Raw genomic sequence first — 17384 nt, forward strand, 5'->3', positions numbered from 1 at the left:
TGAATCTATGGAATTCATTGCCACAGAAGGCTGTGGAGGCCAGGTCATTGAGTGTACTTAAGACCGAGATAGATAGGTTCTTGATTGGTAAGGGGATCAAAGTTTACGGGGAGACAGTGGGAGAATGGGGTTGAGAAACTTATCAGCTATGATTGAATGGCGGAGCAGACTCGATGGGCCGATTGGCCTAATTTATGCTCCTATGTCTTATGGTCTTATCACCCCCAACACATCATTCCCTTCCCATGACACCTGCCCATGCAATCGCAGAAAGTGCAGCACCTGCCCCTTTACCTCCTCCCCCCATACCATCCAAGGGTCCAAGCCTTCCTTTCAGGTGAAGCAGCGCTTCACTTGCACCTCCTTCAATTTGATCTATTGCATCCGCTGATCCCAATGTGGTTTCCTGTACGTCGGGGAGACCAAACGCAGACTAGGTGACCGTTTTGTGGAACACCTTTTGGTCTGTCCGCAAGCGTGACCCAGACCTTCCTGTCACTTGCCATTTCAACACACCACCATGCTCTCACACCCATATGTCCGTTTTTGGCCTGCTGCAATGTTCAGCGAAGCTCAACGCAAACTGGAGGAACAGCACCTTATCTTCCAATTAGGCACTTAACAGCCTTCCAGACTTAACATTGAGTTCAACAATTTCAGACCATGAACACTCTCCTTCATCCTCACCCCCTTTTTCTAATCCCCTTTTTTCTACATTCATTTTTATTTTTTATCCACTTATTTTTATTCATTTATCCATGGTTTTATTCCCTGTTTTATCCCCCCTCTATCCCATTTTCTCTCCTTTTTTTCCCCACCACTGCCCTTTCCCCCTACAGGGCCATCTGTTACTTGTTCCATGTTGTTCTTTCACACAATTCTACCCTTGATCTGTTATTATCACATTCTGCTTTCTTACCTTTATGCCACTATCAGCACCTTTTTTAGCACTAACCACTACCATTAACACTCTCTTGGTCCTTTAGTTCATGACATCTTTGTCAATCCCTCCTTTGTCCCCACCTATCACTGGCCTTCTATCCAGCTCCACCTGCCTCAGCCCCCTAAAACAGTATAAGTTTCATCACATTTCCACTTCTCTTCAGCTCTGAAGAAGGGCCAAATGGACTCGAAATGTTAACTCTGTTTCTCTCTCCACAGATGCTGCCAGACCTGTTGAGTTTTTTCCAGCATTTTCTGCTTTTGTTACAGATTCCCAGCATTGGCAGTATTTTGCTTTTATCTAAAGAAATAATCATATTGGGTGACTTTGGGCCTTATTCCAGATCACTAATGGTGGGTTATTAAGGTTTTAGGAGATTTCATTTCAGATACCTACAAATTAATTCAGTCTTTTTTACTGCCTTTGACAAGTCATAATTAACTGTTGCTAGGAGGCTGCAGCATTCATTGAAGTAAATATTTGTAGTTCAACATATTTTCAGGTTTCTTACCTTGAAGTAATGTTGTCAGTGCAAATTGTTTATTTGGGTGTGAGAACAATTAAAATGAGTACATGAAGTGCAGTGATTCGAAAGAATCATAATTGATAATTTTACATGAGCTTCAAAGCATGTGTGAATGTACAGCATAGATGTGAGTTTTGATCTTTCTTTGGGGTGTGAACATACATTGAATAACTAGCTCTCATATTCACCCATAATGAGCTGCAAAAGAGTGTTCCTTTGGTTGCTGAAGCTCAGCCCTGTCCATTCAGTTATTTTTCAGTAAGCTTAAAATATTCTCTTCTTATTGCAGCACACAGCTCTTAATTATGATTTGGTTCATAAAGCAACATAGTGTGATTTTTGTTTAAGATCCTGATTGACCTCAGAAATCAAAACCAGAGATTGGAAATGCAATGGCCCACAGCTTCTGGAGCCCTTGAAAGCTAGAATCAAAAGTTGGTCAGAGGAGTAGCTGGTATTAATGAAACAAGTGAATACCGGCCTCTGTTTGGCGCGGGGATAGATGAACAAACTAGTTATAAGCAGGTGAACATATGTACTGACATGGATTCAAATGAGGAGTCATATAACTTAAACAGCTGACAGGAATTTTGTATTTATTTTACTTTGGAGATGAATTTACTGTTGATATAAATCAAAAATCCTTGCTGCTCTTCTAAGAACCCACTACTTATTCAAAACATAATATATGTAACAAACCCACGTAACCCATTCCTTCCACTGACCTACAATTTGTCCAATAATGGGTTTCACCCTATCCTTCTAAATCCTCTGACCCATTGAAGCTTATCAAATGAAACTTTTGATCCCATTCCAATCTTACCGTCTGCACTATTAACCCTTGGTGGATTTGTTTCCATGGCTGAACATGTCAGTAGAGTTTGAATTCTTCTATTTACACCAAAACGTTTACACCCATTGTTTTTCTTTGTCCTGCTACATTTGCAACAAAGCTCAGGACAAACTCCTGGAGCGAAGTCAGAATTTTCTGCTGGGCGCTCTGCATTTCTGTGGTCCTTAACTTCAGACCTTATCAATTGACTTTCTTTACAACATGGAATAGAAGGATAGGAATGTAGGAACATGAGAATAGCTGGATGAAAAATGACTAAGGTCCATCTTGTTTGCCTTCTACCAGCCGAGAAGTCAGATAATGCAGTAACAATGGATTTGTTGACTAATCACAATAATCAATCTCAATTAGTATGCAACAGACTCAAACATGAGACAGGCAAACCTTTCAGTTGTGGAAAACTTTGAGAGTCATAGGTCGAAAGTTACTTATTCCTTCCAAGTATGCTGCACTTCACCATGTCATATCAGATAGGTCATTTGGGATTTTGGGGAAGGAAAAGGGTTTGACTTTCTCAAAATTTGATCTCAGGGAATGAGCAACATTGGTAAGGCTTATTTATTGTCCATTCCTAATTTCCTGAAAAGGTGGTTTTGGTAGTTCTCCTTGAATCACTGCAGTCTATCTGGCAATAGTGCTCTGATGATGATATGTAGGGAAGTTCAGGATATTGCGCAACAACCATTTAGAAATAATATATGTATCTAAATTAAGCTAGTGTGTTTCTTGGAGTGGAACTTGGGAGTAATGGTGTTCCAAGATGCTGCTGCTCTTGTCCTCAGTTGTAGAGGTCATAGGGGAGATGCCAATTCCACCTTTTCCCTAGCCACTGTCTGAGGCTGAACCAGTTTTGGTAATATGATCACTTCAATGAGCAGCAATATACTCCAATGCCTCCTGAGAGTGATTAAGCAGACCTGAGTTATATTGCTACCCTTCTTTCACCAATAGCTTAAAAAAAGAACATTCAGCATCTAAATTTTGCATGAATTTTAATGTTAACAGAGCACAGTGTTAACATTAAAAGCATTCAGCCAACTTTCAGATGTCCTGAAATTCCTTGCACATCATTTTATCCTTACTGCCTTGGAACAAGGCAATGTGAGACTGCCTCCCGAGGTGGTCACGTTATTTCTTTAAATTCACTCACTGTCATTTGGATGGGAGATTAAACTGATGCCCTGTCTGTCTGTTTAGGTGGATGCAAAATATCCAAGACATTTTTCAAAGAAGAGAGGGGAATATTCAGGCATCTTGGCCAACGTTCTCCCTGAATCAGTATCATCAAAACAAATTAACTGGATATTCATCTCATTGCTCTTTGAGAGATCTTGCTGTGCAAAACAACAGTATCTACACTCCAAAGGCGGATCATTGGCTGTGAAGCGCATGGAGATGTGGTTAGCAGAAAAAAGGTGCTATAAAAAATGAAAGTTCTTTATTTGTCTCCAGTTTGATTATGTATCAAATCTGACCCCAAACCACATGGCTGAACATGTCAGTAGAGTTTGAATTCTTTCTATTTACACCAAAACGCATACACCCATTGTTTTTCTTTGTCCTGCTACATTTGCAACAAAGCTCAGGACAAATTCCTGGAGCAAAGTCAGAATTTTCTGCTGGGTGCTCTGCATTTCTGTGGCTCTTGACTTCAGACCTTAACAATTGACTCAATTTCTTCACAACATTGAATAAAAAGATAGGAATATAGAAACATGGGAATAGCTGGATGAAAAAAGACTAAGGTCCATCTTGTTTGCCTTCTACCAGCCGAGAAGTTGGATAATGCAGTAACAATGTATTTGTTGACTAATCACTACAATCAATCTCAATTTGTATGCAACAGGCTCAAACATGACAGGCAAAACCTTCAGTTGTGGAAAGCTTTGAGAGTCATAGGTCCAAAGTTACTTATTCCTTCCAAGTATGCTGCACTGAAATTAGGGCAGGTAATCAAATGCTTGGTCAAAGAGGTAGATTTTAAGGAACACTTTTTAAAGTAGCCAAGAGAGGTAGAGAGTTGGCTGCTTTACGGAGGGAATTCCAGAGTTTAGGATTGAAGGGCTGGCCACCAATGATGGAGCAATGAAAATCAGGGATACTTGAGAGGGCCAGTAATGGAGGACAATCATCTGTAGGACTGGAGGAAGATATCGAGACATGAAGAGTCAAGTCCGTTGAGGGATTTATTTGCTAATTTTAAAATTGAGGTGTTGCACGATAGGAAACCAATGCAAGTCAGTGAGCACAGTAATAGAGTCATACAGTCATAGGGTGGAATTTTACACTCTCTTGGTCCATAGCCCTTGGCATACATGTCAGGGGACAAACCTGCCTCCTCTTGGTTGGCTCACTCCACAGCCATTTAACGGTTGATGGGCATTAAGTGGCTCAGGTGAGACTTCCGCACTCGGCCCCCACATCTGGGGAGCAAGTCTTACCTTTGACAGCTGCCAGCCAATCAAGTAGATGGCAGCTCTCTGGCTGAAACAGTGGGAGCAATGCTGGAGCCGGACACTGAGCTAAGTTGGGGGAGTGGGCCGTGGTGGGTAGGTGGTAGTATTGCCAGGGCCAGGTTAGCAGGCCAGGCCGAGGGAGTGGGAGCTGTGAGGACAGGGGAAATGGAGGTTTGGGGAAGACCTTGAGGGAAGCATCCAATGGACTCAAGGGGCCAGTAAATGAAGTACACCCTCCTATTCATCCCCAGCCCAAGCTGTGAAAGCTTGATTGATTGTGATGAGGGTGGGAAGAGATCCTTAAGTGGCCTATGGGCAGTCAGGCCACCCAACACCTCATTCGCTGCATGTAAAATTACAGGGGGGCATGCGGGAAGGCACTGGGAATGGCATCCATGGCATTGCACCCAAGTTTATGCCACCCACCTGCTTGTCAACTGCTCCACCGAGGGAGTGCAAATTCAGCCCATAGAGTAATTTATGGCACAGAAGGAGGCCATTCAGCTCATCAAGTCAATGCCAGCTCTCCATGGAGCAATCCAGTCAGCCCCATTCCTCTGCTTTATCCCCGTAGCCATAGCCCTGCAAATTTATTTCCTTCAAGTGCCCATCCAATTTCCTTTTGAAATTATTGATCACATCTGCTTCCACCACCTCGTAGGCAGCGAGTTTCAGGTCATCACCACTTCCTCACATTCCTCCTGCATCGCTTGCCCAACACCTTAAATCTATGTCGCATAGTCCTTGTACAATCAGCTATTGGGAACAGTTTTTCCTTGTCTACCTTACTCAAACCTGTCATAATATTGTACAGCTCTCCCAAACCTCCTTTGCTCCAAGGAGACAATCACAGCTTCTCCAATCTAGCCTTGTTGCTAAATTCCTCATTCCTGGAATCATTCTGGTAAATCTCTTCTGCACCCTTTCATAGACCTTCACATCCTTCTCCAGATTGGATGACCAGAACTGGATACAATGTTCTAGTTATGGTCTAACCAGCTCTTTAAAAAGGTTTAGCAAAACTTCTGTGTTTTGTACCCAATACCTCTTTTTATGAAATCCAAGGTCCCATATACATTACTAAGCACTCCCTCAATATGACCTGCCACCTTCAAAGGTCTATCTGTCCCTGCACACTCTTTAGAATTGTGCCTATATTGCCTTTCCCTATGCCTTCTGCCAAAATGGATCACCTCACACTTCTCTGAATTAAATTCTATCCACCACTTGTCTGCCCCTTCTATGTCATGTTGAAGTTGATTAATATCAACCTCACTGTTTTCCACTCCCCCAACTTGCATCATATCAGCAAATTTTGAAATGTTACTGTCTTCCAATATCCAAGCCATTTTTATATGGCAAAAATGCAGTGGTCCTAGCATTGACCCATGGGAACATCATTCTTCCATTCTTCAGTCTGCAAAATAACATTTATAAATAAAAATGATCACAGGAGTGAATGGCATTTGGTGTGAGTTAAGATACAGGCAACAGAGTGTTGGATGAGTTCAAATTTATGGTGGGTAGAAGATGGGGTGCTGACCAGGAATGTGTTGGAATAGTCAAATCTAGAGGTATCAAATTATGGAAGGAGGTTTCAACAGCAAACTAATTGAGATGGGGACAGAGTAAGACAATGTTATGCAGGTAAAAATAGGCAGTGTTAGTAATGGCACAGATATGTGGCAGAAAGTCTACCTCTGAGTCAAATACCACGGTTGCTAAGGGTTTGGTTCAGCCTCAGGCAGTTACATAGAAACATAAAAACATAGAAAATAGGAGCAGGAGTAGGCCATTCGGCCCTTCGATCCTGCTCCGCTCCGCCATTCATTATGATCATGGCTGATCATCCAATCCCGCTTTCTCCCCATTTCCTTTGATTACTTTCGCCCCAAAAGCTATATCTAACTCCTTCTTAAAAATGTACAATGTTTTGGCCTCAACTACTTTCTGTGGTAGTGAATTCCACAGGCTCACCACTCTCTGGGTGAAGAAATTTCTTCTTGTCTCAGTCCTAAATGGTCTACCCCGTATCCTCAGACTGTGACCCCTGGTTCTGGACTCCCCCACTATCGGAAACATCCTTCCTATATCTACCCTGTCTAGTCCTGTTAGAATTTTATAGATTTCTATGAGATCCCCCTTCATTCTTCTGAACTCCAGCGAATATAATCCTAACCGACTCAATCTCTCCTCATATGTCAGTCCCACCATTCCAGGACTCAGTCTGGTAAACCTTCACTGTACTCCCTCGATAGCAAGTACATCCTTCCTCAGATAAGGAGACCAAAGCTGCACACAATATTCAAGGTGTGGTCTCAACAAAGGCCTGTATAATTGCAGCAAGACATCACTGCTCCTGTACTCGAGTCCTCTCACTATGAAGGCCAACAAAACATTTGCCTTCTTTACCGTCTGCTGCACCTGCATGCTTACCTTCAGCGACTAGTGTACGAGGACACCCAGGCCTCGTTGCACATTCCCCTCTCTCAATTTATAGCTGTTCAGATAATAATCTGCCTTCCTGTTTTTGCTACCAAAGTGGATAACCTCACATTTACCCACATTATACTGCATCTGCCATACATTTACCCACTCACTCAGCTTGTCCAAATCACACTGAAGCATCTCTGCATCCTCCTCACAGCTCATTCTCCCACCCAGCTTTGTGTCATCTGCAAATTTGGAGATATTACCTTTAGTTCCCTCATCTAAATCATTAATATATCTTGTGAATAGCTGGGGTCCCAGCACCTGACTAGTCACTGCCTGTTTCCTGTCTGCCAACCAGTTTTCTATCCATCTCAGTACACTACCCCCAATCCCATGCACTTTAATTTTACATGCTAATCTCTTTTGTGGGAACTTTGTTGAAAGCCTTCTGAAAGTCCAAATAAACCACATTCACTGGCTACCCCTCATCAACTCTACTAGTTACATTCTCGAAAAATTCCAGTAGATTTGTCAAGCATGATTTCCCTTTCGTAAATCCGTACTGAATGTCCAATTCTGCCACTGTTTTCCAAGTGCTCAGCTATTAAATCTTTTATAATGGGCTCTAGAATTTTCCCCACTACCGATGTCAGGCTTGACTGGCCTATAATTCCCTGTTTTCTTTCTACCTCCCTTTTTAAATAATGGGGTTACATTAGCTACCCTCCAATTTGTAGGAGCTGTTCCAGGGTCTATAGAATCTCAGAAGATGACCACCAATGCATCTACTATTTCTAGGGCCACTTCCTTAAATACTCTGGGATGTAGATTATCAGGCCTTGGGGATTTATCGGCCTTCAATCCCAACAATTTCTCCAACACTATTTCCCTACTAACACTGATTCCTTTCTGTTCTTCCATCTCACTAAACCCTGTGTTCCACAACATTTCTGGTATGTTATTAGTGTCCTCCTTTGTGAAGGCAGAACCAAAGTATGTATTTAGTTGGTCAGCCATTTCTTTGCTCCCCATTATAAATTCCCCTGTTTCTGAATGTAAGGGACTACATTTGCCTTCCCCAATCTTTTTCTCTTCACATACCTATAGAAACTTTTACAATCAGTTTTTATGTTCCCTGCAAGCTTATTCTCGTACTCTATTTTCCCCTTCTTAATCAATCTCTTGGTCCTCCTTTGCTGAATTCTAAAGTGCTCAGAATCCTCAGGTCTGTTGTTTTGTCTGGCCAATTTGTATGCCTCTTCCTTGGATCTAATACGATCTCTAATTGCCATGGTTTGGCCAACTTTCCTATTTTACTTTTGCGCCAGACAGGAATAAACAATTGTTGCAGTTCACCCATGCGCTCTTTGAACGTTTGCCATTGCCTATCCACCGTCATCCCTTTCAGTAATGTTTCCCAATCCTTCATAGCCAACTCATGCCTCATACCATCGTAGTTTCCTTTACTAAGATTCAGGACCCTAGTCTCAGAATCAACTACATCACTCTCCATCTTGATGAAGAATTCTATCATATCATGGTCGCTCATTCCCAAGGGGCCTCGCACAACTAGATTGCCAATTATTCTTTCTCATTACACAATACCCAGTCTAGGATGGCCTGTTCTCGAGTTGGTTCCTCAACATATTGGTCCAGAAAACCATCCCATATACACTCCAGGAATTCTTCCTCTATGGTACTGTTACTAATTTGATTTACCCAATCTATATGCAGATTAAAGCCACCCATAATTACAGATGTTCCTTTATTGCATGTGTCTCTAATTTCCTGTTAATGCCTTTACCGATTTCACCACTACAGTTTGGAGGTCTATATATAGCCCCCACTAATGTTTTTTGCCCCTTAGTGTATCTCAGCTCTACCCATATAGATTCCATATCGTCAGAGCTAATATCTTTCCTAACTATTGCGTTAATTTCCTCTTTAACCAGCAATGAAACTCCACCGCCTTTTCCTTTTTGTCTGTCCTTCCTAAATACTGAATACCCCTGGATGTTCAGTTCCCATCCCTGGTCACCCTGCAGCCATGTCTCCGTAAACCTGGCTATATCATACCTGTTTCCACCTAGTTGTGTGGTTAATTCATCCACTTTATTGCGAAATCTCCTTGCGTTAAGGCACAAAGCCTTAAGGCTTGTCTTTTTAACATTATTGTCCCGTCCCCATTATTTTTCACTGAAGCCCTGTTTGATTCTTGCCCTTGATTTCTCTGCCTATCACTTTTCTTATTCCCGTTTCTGTCTTTTGTTCTTGTACTTGATTCCCCCTCCTTTGACTTCTTGCATAGGTTCCCATCCCCCTGCCATTTTAGTTTAAACCCTCCCCAACCACTCTAGCAAATATTATCCCTAGGACATCAGTCCTGGTCCTGCCCAGATGTAACCTGTCCAGTTTGTATCAATCCCACCTCCCCCAGAACTGATCCCAATGTCCCAGGAATCTGAAACCCTCCCCCTCACACTATCTCTTCAGCCATGTATTCATCCAATATATCCTGCGATTTCTACTCTGACTAGCACTGGTAGTAATCCTGAGATCACTACCTTTGAGGTCCTACTTTTCAACTTACTTCCTAACTCCTTATATTCTGCTTTTAGGCCCTCATCCCTTTTTTTACCTCTGTCATTTGTACCAATATGTACCAAGACCACTGGCTGTTCACCCTCCCCCTTCAGAATGTCCTGTAGCCGCTCTGAGACATTCTTTACCCTAGCACCAGGGAGGCAACATACCATCCTGGAGTCTCGTTTGTGGTCACAGAAACGCCTGTCTATTCCCCTTACAATTGAATCCCCTATAACTATTGCATTCCCACAATTTTTACTCCTACCCTGTGCAGCAGAGCCAACCATGGTGCAACGTGGCTGTTGCTGCTTTCCCCTGAGAGGCCATTCCCCCCAACAGTACCCAAAGCGGTATATCTGTTTTGCAGGGAAATAGCCGCAGGAGATTCCTGCACTGCCTGCCTAGTCCCTTTGCTCTGCCTGCTGGTCCCTTCCTACCTGTGGACTCTTAGTCTGCGGTTCCTGCAGTTGCCAGGAAAAGCTGTTGGCAGGCTTAAAAGTGGACAAATCTCCAGGTCCAGATGATTTGTGTCCCAGACTGCTGAGGGAGGCAAGGGAGGAGATCGCAGGGGCTCTGGCCCAAATTTTTAATTCATCTCTGGCCACAGGGGAGGTGCCAGAGGACTGGAGAACACCTAACGTGGTTCCACTATTTAAGAACGGTTGTACAAATAAGCCAGGGAACTACAAGCCAGTGAGTCTCATGTCAGTGGGACTATTGGAGAAATTTCTGAAGGAGAGCATCTATCTCCATTTGGAGAGGCAAGGTTTGATCAGGGATAGTCAGCATGGCTTTGTCAGAGGGAGGTCATGCCGAACAAATTTGATTGAATTTTTTGAGGAGGTGACCAGGTATGTAGATGAGGGTAGTGCAGTTGATGTAGGATTTCAGCAAAGCCTTTGACAAGGTCCCACATGGGAGACTTATATAGAAGGCAAAGGCACATGGGATACAGGGTAATTTGATGAGCTGGATTCAAAATTGGCTTATTTGTAGGAGACAGAGGGTGATGACAGAAGGATGCTTTAATGATTCGAAGCCAGTGTTCAGTGGCGTACCACAGGGATCTGTGCTCAGTTCCCTATTATTTGTCATTTATATAAACAACGTAGATGACTATGTGAGGGGTAGGATTAGTAAGTTTGCGGATGACACAAAGATTGGCTGGGTGGTTAGCAGTGAGGTTGAGTGTCTTGGGCTACAGGAAGATATAGACGGGATGATCAAATGGGCAGATAAGTGGCAGATGGAATTTAACCGTGAAAATTGTGAGGTGATACACTTTGGAAGGAGTAATTTGACAAGGAAATATTCAATGAACGGCATGACACTAGGAAGTTCTGAGGAACCAAGGGACCTTGGCGTGTGTGTCCATAGATCTCTGAAGGCGGAGGGGCCTGTTAGTGGGGTGGTGAAAAAGGCATATGGGACACTTGCCTTTATCAATTGAGGCATAGATTACAAAAGTAGAGAGGTCGTGTTGGAGTTGTATAGAACCTTGGTGAGGCCACTGCTGGAGTACTGTGTGCAGTTCTGGTCGCCAAATTGTAGGAAGGATGTGATTACACTGGAGGGGATGCAGAGGAGTTTCACCAGGATGTTCCCTGGGATGAAACATTTAAGTTATGAAGAGAGGTTGGATAGACTTGGGTTGTTTTCGTTGGAGCAGAGAAGACTGAAGGGCGACCTGATCGAGGTGTACAAGATTATGAGGGGCATGGACAGGGTGGATAGCGAGTAGCTGTTCCCCTCAGTTGAAGGGTCAGTCACAAGGGGGCATAAGTTTATTGTGAGCGGCAGGAGGTTTAGGGGCGATGTGAGGGTGGTGATGGTCTGGAATGCACTGCCTGGGAGGGTGGTGGAGGAGGATTGATTCACACCCTTTAAAAGTACCTGAATGAGCACTTGGCACATCATAACATTCAAGGCTATGGGCCAAGTGCTGGTAAATGGGATTAGGTAGGTAGGTCAGGTGTTTCTCACGTGACGGTGCAGACTCATTGGGCCGAAGGGCCTCTTCTGCACTGTGATCCTGTGGTTCTGTGAAAAGGGTTGGATTTGGTGGCTCGGAATGAATTTTGTGACGGGGACTGTGAATGGGGATTTTGTGAACAGGGTTCAGTCCTCCCAATAGATAGTTGGAATAAATTTCTGCTCACCCAATACTGGATGTCAGACAAGCAGCCTGACAATTTAGAAACAGTGGAAAGATTAAGTGAAGTGGTGGTGAGGTAGAGCTGGGTGTCATCAGCATATATGTGTAACCTGAAATGTTTTCAGATGTTGTTGAGAGACAGCATGTGGATGAGAAATAGAAGGGGGCAAAGATACTTGCTTGGTGGTACCAGAAGTAATGATGCGGGAGTCAGAAGAAAAACCATGAAGATGATATTCTAGTTATGACTGGATATGCAAAAATGTTCAGCTTTGGACTGTAGGAGTGGAATTTCCTGGCCCCATTGCGACGGGAGTGGGGCCGTAAAATGCGGTGAGCGTTGAAAAGCCTGTTGACTTCAGCAGGATCATAAAATCCTGCCGGCACAAAATTCCACCCTAGGATGAGACCGAACAATTCTGGCTGATACTGCTTTATAAATGACAGTTTATGTTGTGATCGCTTCAGGCTCACTTCAGGGTGGTCTTTTTTTAAGTGTTTGCTGTGTTTGCATGTCAAACATGTTTGATTAGCAGCGTGCTGTGACTCTTTTTGGTTGGGTTGCTGTTATCATTTCAGTTGGGTAACCCAGTTGAGTGACCATTAATGTTAGGTTGATGGTATGCTCACTAATTACAATACAGACAACAAAAAAATCCAGATTAATCACTACTATACCAAAAATATTTTCATACATAAATGGTTTGGGACTTTATGATTGATTTGAAGGTTTAGTATAAACAGTTTTCTAAATTGGATAAAAACAGCTCTCTAAGTCCAAATAAAATTCCCCAGCACTTTTTTAATAGCAATAAGGCATTGACTTAGACGCGCAAATTCCCACATGGCGATTCCTGAGACATGTGATCTACTAACTCAAGCAACTCAGCCCTACTTCTTCTTCATTGCTAGTTTGATCTTGAATTTTGTCAAACTAGTGATCTAGAAAGGGCTGTTCTTGGTGACACTGCCTCATAAATCTTAAACTAGAACAATGCTGTAGCTCTCCTGAGGCACGGTTGCCAATTAGGGGCTAATTGGTACTTTTTCCAAAAAGAAGCTACAATCGGATGGTTTGGGATAAAAGTCATACCAATGTATTGGGGGTTGATTGTCTCAGCCTTGGGCTGAAGCATGTTGGCTGAAGCACAATAGAGGAAGCTAACTCCTGCATCTGGCTGGGCTATATCTGATCTGAGAGCATGGAATTCCCTCAAGAAAAAGCTGAGTGCTTATAATGATATTTTACTGTGCTTCAGCAATTCAGGGTCTCCTGAAATTACTCTTTCTGCTTGATTTGAATTAATTGCTGTGGCAAAACCTTCAGCAGAGAAAATGGTCATTTTTTGCTGCAAAATAGTTGAAAATGTCACTGGCATTGGTAGTCTTCTGAACTTTACAAATGCACGTTTTTAACAACTTGCCTGTGACAACTGACACTTACCATGCAATCTCTCATTTTGTTATGTTGGAGCTATTTAACTATTGATGTGATTGAGGGGAATTTCTCTAGTTCTGTTCTGGTTAACCATATATAGTAAAGTAAATTTATTTAAAAATGATCAATGAAATATGTTTAGAATTTTAAGTTCATATAATTCCAATAGGATTTCTTTTGGGAACTTTTTATTGTTGAAAGATTTGATTCTTGCAAACCACGTAAGCATAGAGGCACATGGTTCAGCTGATCCTGTCTATGATGGCTGTTTGCTGGAACAACCAAAACTAATCCCACTGTTCTACTCTCCCCAACCTCCCTTATCTTCCTGCGTTTTGAATATTTACCCTATTTTACTGAATCAATGTAATAGATCTACCTCAACATTCCTTGTAGCAACATTGGGCAGAATTTTTCACTCCTCGGCGTGTGGGCGCGTGCCTGACATGCCCGAGTGTAAAATAGCATACGATGACGTCGGGTGAGCGTCCGGTGTCACCACGCACTCATGCCAGCCATTAATTAAAAGGCTGCTTAAGGCCATTAAAAAGCCAATTGATGCCGATTTTTCATTGCCCAAAGGATTTCGCGCTTGTCACATAGGCAGGCGGTCAGCTGGCAATTTAATAAACCTCACCCATGGGCAGGATAAAAGCGTGAGCAGCATTGCCAGTGTCAGTAGTAGAGATTTTGGTACATAGTTTGCTGCTGGTGACTTATTGGTACTTGGCAGCTTCAACTCTGTTCAGGGCTTTATTGTTAGCATTTCCAGGCTTCATTTCAGGCCTCCTTGGTGTTTCCAAGGCCCCCAAAGGATTCAGACCATGTGGACCCTTCCAGGTATCAGACAGGCTTTCGTTAACCTGGAATTGGGGATTGTGGTCTCCGCTGGAGGCACTTGCTCTGAGGAGGAAGGGAGGGGCAGGAGGGAGAGGAGGTCAGGTGTCCCAATGCAGCTTCCAAGGGAGGGTCCTGTGGGAGGAGAGGTGCAGGCACAAGGGACACAGGGCCAGCAGAAAGTCCAACGCGGATGGGGGCCACAGAAGATGCCATTACCCTACTGCCAGGGTTTACAGGCAGCGATGCAGCTATCTCATTTTGTCCAAGGTGCAATGCCGAAGGAGGCTCTGCCTCTTCAAGGAGACAGTGACCTCCATTTGTCAGATGTTTGGGCCTGAGATCACCTCCCATGCCAGTAGCTCTGAAGGTCACAGTGGCCCTCAACTTCTATGCCTCTGGCATTTTCCAGGGGTTGGTGAGGGGTCTTTTGAAGTGTCCCAATCAGCTGTCCGCAGTTGCGTCAAGCTGGTGACTGAAGCTCTGTTCAGGTGGGTAATAACATTTAATCATTTCCTTATGGATGAGGCCAGCCAGGCTGAGCGAGCCAGAGGGTTTGCAGCAATTGCTGGGTTCCCCCGCATCCAGGGTGCAATCAACTGTACACATGTGGCCATCAAGGCGCCAGCGGGTGAGCCCGGTGCCTTCGTCAACAGGAAGGGATTCCACTCCGTGAACGTGCAGATAGTGTGTGACCACAGGATGCAGATTCTACAAGTCTGTGCAAAGTACCCAGGCAGCTCCCACGATGCCTACATCCTCAGACACTCCCAGGTGCCAAGGCTCTTCAGTGCTCCAGCCCGACTGGATGGATGGCTGCTGGGTGACAAGGTCTATCCATTGAAAAGGTGGCTTATGTCACCTCTCCATCGCCCAAGAACAGAGGCAGGGCATTGTTATAAAGGGGTCATGCCTCCACAAGGGCGGTGATAGAGAGAACCATAGGTCTTTTGAAGATTGGCTTCCAATGCCTGAACTGTTCAGGGGGAGCACTACCATACCCCCCAGAGCGGGTGTCACTGCTAGTGGCTTATGCTGTGCTCTCCATTACCTGGCACTGGCCAGGGGGACACACTTGAGGAAAAAGATCTTGACGCAGCTCCACAAGCCACAGAGGATGAATTCAGTAGTGAGTCAGGAGAGGAGCATGATGAGGAGAATGCTGATGGCGTGGAGGCAGACCTCTGTACCCTTCAGGGAGGCAGGGACACCAGGGATGCCTTGATCCAACGCTCCCTCAGCTAGGCTGCCAGAGATCTGCTTCCACCTCATGCCAGGGCTGCCACCTCCATCCCGGATGTCTGAAATGACCCTTTCATTTGAACCCAAAGTTCACTCAGTGCCTGTGCAATAAAGTTTAGAGCCACTCACACCCAGCATTACATACTGGCATATCCTGCACCAAAAAAATACAAAAGTGGAGCATACTCAGGCCATTACGACAAAAACAAAATTTATCTCATTTTGACGATCCAAAAAAATTAACATAACCTTCCATGGTCTTTATTCCCACACAAGTAAACATAAACAAAACATTACACAACAGAAGATCACCTGTGAATAGTCCCTCTTGTGCTCATAGTGCCTTAAACGCACGTTAACGAGTGATATGTCTTGGTGCCCCCCCTCCCCCCCACCCTCGCAGGCAGCAGCATTGGAGGCAGCCTGCTGTCCTGTTGGCCTAGATGACCTTGGCGGTCGACCTCTGGCCAATGGAGCCTGTGCTGGCCCCACCTTGGAGGGAGCGGTCAGTGCCACAGTTGGCTTCTCCCCAATAATTGCAGCCTCATCAGATGCCACGGTCACTGGTAGAGGGGCAGAGGAGCTGCTGCTGTCATCCAGAGCGCCCTGAGAGGAGCCCGCAGAGACAACAAGCAGCTTGTGCATCACCGTGAGGTCACCCTGGACCTCCATGCTCGCCATTGATGGACGGGCACCTAGCTAGGATACCGGTCATTGCCTGTGTGAGGGTTCGCAGGTCCGAGCGCAACCCCAGGAACCCCTGATTCTGTCCCTGGAGCTGCCTCTCCATGAGAGTCGCCACTCTCTCAATGGAGGAGGCAGTGTACTCGACTATGAGGGTCAATGCTGTGCTCATGCTCCGCATGGACTCCTCTACAACAGAGATCATGGCACGGATACCCTCATGGATCTCCGCCAGATCGTCCCACACATCCCACTGGACATCCAGCATCTGCTGCTTAATGGATGACTTCAGAAGCTCGTCATCTGCCTTTTATTCAAATCGTCCTGGTCTCCAGCAGTCTTCTGACTGCCGGTGCCCTAGGCACACTCTGCCACCTCCTCAAGCGAGTGTGAAGTGCCCTCACCATTGCACTCCAACATTCTAGCCGAGGATCTAATGTCCACCAAGGTGCTGGTATCTTCACTGATGCCTGGTTCAGAGAGTGGGTGTGACGCAAGTACATGTAGAGCCTGGTTGTCCTCTAGTGTCAGGGATAGCTCTTCGGGGTCCTGCAATAGAGTCCGTGCTGGCAAATCTAAGGGAGAACAACAACATTTCATTAGTTTGAGTCATCACACTGTAAATGTGCATGCCAAGCACCCTGGTGACACAATGGAGATCTGCATCTTGGTGCCATTGTCTTTCAATGATCAACGGGGACTCCAGTTTTGAGGCTCCCATCAATGATGAGACTGCACAAGAATGTTTGCACGATCCATAACTCTCACCTCAGTGCACTGCACTCTTACTCTTCATCTGACACCCCAGTCTCTCTGTGGCTGGTTAACTAAACTGCACGGCCCTCTCCAGCTCCAAGGCGTCCTGCTCGAATCTGGTTAGGATTAGGATATTTGGGGGGCCTCCATCTGTGCACGACCTTTCAATGTTGTTATGGATCCTCTTCTCCTGAAAGGACAGAGGAGCATGGATTAGTCCACTATACACCTGCAGCAGCATTGCAGCCTGGCCAACCCCACCTGAAGAACACCTTGTAGGGCACGTCCGAGCCATGCCTGTTGCCTGCAAGGCTCTCAGTGCAAGCAGTCAGGGTTCACCCCTTGGTCAGCTCCAGTGTCATTGACAGTTGGCACTCAGACTCTAACACCCCTAGCTCCACAGGGGGATGACCAGGCCTTCAACACTGATCTATGCTAACATGGTACTCACCCTTCCTGAGTGCAGCAGGCAGCT

The 17384-nt window shown here is 44.8% G+C and overlaps 1 protein-coding gene across 1 annotated transcript in view; it reads left to right on the forward strand.

The window, feature by feature from the left end:
• LOC144679417 (dual specificity calcium/calmodulin-dependent 3',5'-cyclic nucleotide phosphodiesterase 1C-like) overlaps positions 1 to 17384 on the forward strand; it is a 792900-nt gene that overhangs the window by 565079 nt on the left and 210437 nt on the right. The window lies entirely within an intron of this gene.

The sequence above is a fragment of the Cetorhinus maximus genome, chromosome 4, assembly GCF_964194155.1.
Source record: "Cetorhinus maximus chromosome 4, sCetMax3.hap1.1, whole genome shotgun sequence".
NCBI lineage: Eukaryota > Metazoa > Chordata > Chondrichthyes > Lamniformes > Cetorhinidae > Cetorhinus > Cetorhinus maximus.